The 5,000-nt window shown below is 53.0% G+C and overlaps 1 non-coding gene across 1 annotated transcript in view; it reads left to right on the top strand.

Annotated features, from left to right (window-relative positions):
• The first annotated feature begins 3,286 nt into the window (after window positions 1-3,286).
• The window catches only part of LOC124745018, a 1,909-nt gene continuing 195 nt past the window's right edge, over window positions 3,287-5,000 (top strand). The window contains exon 1 of the ribosomal RNA XR_007010972.1: window positions 3,287-5,000. This exon is cut by the window's right edge and continues 195 nt beyond it. This is a non-coding gene — a ribosomal RNA (small subunit ribosomal RNA).

Here is a 5,000-nt window from a genome sequence, read left to right as displayed (position 1 = left end):
CAACACCCACACATGTCCTATACAACGGTGCACCCAACATCACAATAGTACCTCCTGTCACAGCGCACAAACAATGACATGAGTCAAAGACACAGGTCTGACACAAGCATAGAATTGGAGCGCCGCCTCTAATAAGCCAAAGGTGCATCCTGACGTGACAAATCTGATCATGTCACAAGCATTCACTTACTATAATCACTATCAACGAACCTGCCGCCCCCGCCCCCCCCTACACCTTTCCTTACAACAACGTGTAACCTAACCTAACCTAACCTATGTTGTACCTTAACCTAACCTATGTTGTACCTTAACCTAACCTATGTTGTACCTTAACCTAACCTATGTTGTACCTTAACCTAACCTATGTTGTACCTTAACCTAACCTATGTTGTGCCTTAACCTAACCTATGTTGTGCCTTAACCTAACCTATGTTGTGCCTTAACCTAACCTATGTTGTGCCTTAACCTAACCTATGTTGTGCCTTAACCTAACCTATGTTGTGCCTTAACCTAACCTATGTTGTGCCTTAACCTAACCTATGTTGTGCCTTAACCTAACCTATGTTGTGCCTTAACCTAACCCATGTTGTGCCTTAACCTAACCCATGTTGTGCCTTAACCTAACCCATGTTGTGCCTTAACCTAACCCATGTTGTGCCTTAACCTAACCCATGTTGTGCCTTAACCTAACCCATGTTGTGCCTTAACCTAACCCATGTTGTGCCTTAACCTAACCCATGTTGTGCCTTAACCTAACCCATGTTGTGCCTTAACCTAACCCATGTTGTGCCTTAACCTAACCCATGTTGTGCCTTAACCTAACCCATGTTGTGCCTTAACCTAACCCATGTTGTGCCTTAACCTAACCCATGTTGTGCCTTAACCTAACCCATGTTGTGCCTTAACCTAACCCATGTTGTGCCTTAACCTAACCCATGTTGTGCCTTAACCTAACCCATGTTGTGCCTTAACCTAACCCATGTTGTGCCTTAACCTAACCCATGTTGTGCCTTAACCTAACCCATGTTGTGCCTTAACCTAACCCATGTTGTGCCTTAACCTAACCCATGTTGTGCCTTAACCTAACCCATGTTGTGCCTTAACCTAACCCATGTTGTGCCTTAACCTAACCTATGTTGTGCCTTAACCTAACCTATGTTGTGCCTTAACCTAACCCATGTTGTGCCTTAACCTAACCCATGTTGTGCCTTAACCTAACCCATGTTGTGCCTTAACCTAACCCATGTTGTGCCTTAACCTAACCCATGTTGTGCCTTAACCTAACCCATGTTGTGCCTTAACCTAACCCATGTTGTGCCTTAACCTAACCCATGTTGTGCCTTAACCTAACCCATGTTGTGCCTTAACCTAACCCATGTTGTGCCTTAACCTAACCCATGTTGTGCCTTAACCTAACCCATGTCGTGCCTTAACCTAACCCACGTCGTGCCTTAACCTAACCCACGTTGTCGCCTAACGTAACCCACGTTGTCGCCTAAACCTGCTCTGTAATTGTTATACGACTCGTTCAATTAGTGTAGTGTTGCCCACCCGCAACCCTCGCAATATAGTTCGCTACTCGCACTCCCCGCTCCCCTGTGTATCGCTTCATGTTAAACACCTTGCAAGTCTTGCTCACTTTCCACATGCTCCTGCTGTACACTGTAATGTGGATGGCAGCAGGACGTACATGCCGCCCCTCCCCACGTCCCCACCTTGCCCCCTGCCTTCGCAAGCTGGTTGGTGAGAACTTTGCATGTTCAATGCCCTCCGCATGCGACGTACTCAGGCTACGTTGTGGTGCGGCCTGTGTCAACTGTCCGCTAATGTCGTACGCGTAAACCACAATCTGTACTGCACATTCGTCCTTATGTACTGAATGATACATCGTGGCACATGTGTGACCGTACAACGACTGCGCCCAAAAACGGCGGACCATACAGTGCAAATATTGTGCACGCAGCTACGTGTCGTCTCCCTATGAGAGCTGGATTGCAGTGTGGTACGCCATAGAGACGTGTGGGAGGAACGGACGCCGTGGATGGCGATCAGCATGAGCTGTCTGTTGATGTATTCGGACCTAGTCGTCTCTCCTCACACACCGTGATGGCATGGTGCACCGCGTTCCATATCTGCGACATGCTACAGAGGCCGGTTGACAGTCGTTCGAGCAATGGACATCGCATACGTACGGGGGCCACCTTCCACGTATTGTCTAGGCGTGCACATTTTGTTGCGTGTATGTGGGCAGACGTAGTGTGGCGTGACACCTGACACAGGCATGCAATAATCGTGGAAGTTGCAAATGGCGATGGACGCCTGCGTTTTCTGGTGAAGTTACGCAAATGAACAAATGGTAACCTGTTGTGGTGCGGTTGTTCTCGCTAGGGGTGAATCGGTGATGGCGACGATAGGTTGAGGTACTAACCGGTTGTTCCAGCGATACCCACCATGCCGACGAAACTGAACGGCATCTGGGTGTGAAGCGATACGCGGCGGTGGCTGGGTGGGACCGTCCCCGGCCGGTGAGGGGGCGCCTCCCGGCGTGCTGGCCGCGCGGTGCGTGGGCGCACGCGCTACAGCCGGCTGGTGGGGGCGGCCAGTGGCAGGCGCGCCGGCCGACGGACGCGGCAGGCGTCGCAGCTGCGCGCCGGCGCACCCTGCGCGCGGCGCCGTGCGGCCAAAGTAGGTCCTCGCGGGCCCGGTGCGAAGCGCGGTGGACATCTTCAGTGTGCTGGTCCGATTGAGGACTGTGTGCGTTGAGGATGCGCTGCCGCCCGGCGCTCGGCGCCGCGACGCCGTCTGCTGCTCGGTCGCCCCAGCGGTTCTCGCTGGTGGTTTGTATCGCAGCTGTGCGGATGTGTTGGCGCGTGCGCTGTGCTGGGAGAGTTCGCTTCGGCACCCAAGTGGGGCTTTTGTCCTTCTGTGGCGCTGGCGTTGGAGCTGCCGGTCACCGTAGGTGGCGCGTGTTGTCTCCCGCCGGCAATGCCACGACAGCACGCTCCCGGGCCTCTGTCGGCAGCGGCAAGCTCAGTTGGGAGCACGGGTGGTCGCACCGAAAGCGTCTACTCGCCTAACTCCGGGCGATTGCGCCTCTCTCGAACCCGACCAAGTACTTGGGACGGCGCTGCGCGCCGCCGGGACCTGAGAGGGTTTCGAGGTGTATTGTGCAGGGGAGCTCAGCCTCCTCCTGTTTGCAGAATGATTGAGCGGACGCTTGCGTGTTCGCGCGGGCCCCCGGGACACACTCCCGGGCGGCCGGCTGCTCAGCTCTAGTTGACGCAGCTCCCTGGTTGATCCTGCCAGTAGTCATATGCTTGTCTCAAAGATTAAGCCATGCATGTCTCAGTACAAGCCGCATTAAGGTGAAACCGCGAATGGCTCATTAAATCAGTTATGGTTCCTTAGATCGTACCCACGTTACTTGGATAACTGTGGTAATTCTAGAGCTAATACATGCAAACAGAGTCCCGACCAGAGATGGAAGGGACGCTTTTATTAGATCAAAACCAATCGGTCGGCTCGTCCGGTCCGTTTGCCTTGGTGACTCTGAATAACTTTGGGCTGATCGCACGGTCCTCGTACCGGCGACGCATCTTTCAAATGTCTGCCTTATCAACTGTCGATGGTAGGTTCTGCGCCTACCATGGTTGTAACGGGTAACGGGGAATCAGGGTTCGATTCCGGAGAGGGAGCCTGAGAAACGGCTACCACATCCAAGGAAGGCAGCAGGCGCGCAAATTACCCACTCCCGGCACGGGGAGGTAGTGACGAAAAATAACGATACGGGACTCATCCGAGGCCCCGTAATCGGAATGAGTACACTTTAAATCCTTTAACGAGTATCTATTGGAGGGCAAGTCTGGTGCCAGCAGCCGCGGTAATTCCAGCTCCAATAGCGTATATTAAAGTTGTTGCGGTTAAAAAGCTCGTAGTTGGATTTGTGTCCCACGCTGTTGGTTCACCGCCCGTCGGTGTTTAACTGGCATGTATCGTGGGACGTCCTGCCGGTGGGGCGAGCCGAAGGCGTGCGACCGCCCCGTGCGTGCTCGTGCGTCCCGAGGCGGACCCCGTTGAAATCCTACCAGGGTGCTCTTTATTGAGTGTCTCGGTGGGCCGGCACGTTTACTTTGAACAAATTAGAGTGCTTAAAGCAGGCAAGCCCGCCTGAATACTGTGTGCATGGAATAATGGAATAGGACCTCGGTTCTATTTTGTTGGTTTTCGGAACCCGAGGTAATGATTAATAGGGACAGGCGGGGGCATTCGTATTGCGACGTTAGAGGTGAAATTCTTGGATCGTCGCAAGACGAACAGAAGCGAAAGCATTTGCCAAGTATGTTTTCATTAATCAAGAACGAAAGTTAGAGGTTCGAAGGCGATCAGATACCGCCCTAGTTCTAACCATAAACGATGCCAGCCAGCGATCCGCCGCAGTTCCTCCGATGACTCGGCGGGCAGCCTCCGGGAAACCAAAGCTTTTGGGTTCCGGGGGAAGTATGGTTGCAAAGCTGAAACTTAAAGGAATTGACGGAAGGGCACCACCAGGAGTGGAGCCTGCGGCTTAATTTGACTCAACACGGGAAACCTCACCAGGCCCGGACACCGGAAGGATTGACAGATTGATAGCTCTTTCTTGATTCGGTGGGTGGTGGTGCATGGCCGTTCTTAGTTGGTGGAGCGATTTGTCTGGTTAATTCCGATAACGAACGAGACTCTAGCCTGCTAACTAGTCGCGTGACATCCTTCGTGCTGTCAGCGATTACTTTTCTTCTTAGAGGGACAGGCGGCTTCTAGCCGCACGAGATTGAGCAATAACAGGTCTGTGATGCCCTTAGATGTTCTGGGCCGCACGCGCGCTACACTGAAGGAATCAGCGTGTCTTCCTAGGCCGAAAGGTCGGGGTAACCCGCTGAACCTCCTTCGTGCTAGGGATTGGGGCTTGCAATTGTTCCCCATGAACGAGGAATTCCCAGTAAGCGCGAGTCATAAGCTCGCGT

The sequence above is a fragment of the Schistocerca piceifrons genome, unplaced genomic scaffold (genome assembly GCF_021461385.2).
Source record: "Schistocerca piceifrons isolate TAMUIC-IGC-003096 unplaced genomic scaffold, iqSchPice1.1 HiC_scaffold_312, whole genome shotgun sequence".
NCBI classification, from domain to species: Eukaryota; Metazoa; Arthropoda; class Insecta; order Orthoptera; family Acrididae; genus Schistocerca; species Schistocerca piceifrons.
Note: the sequence above shows the minus strand (reverse complement) of the source record. Positions and strands in the feature narration are given on the sequence as shown.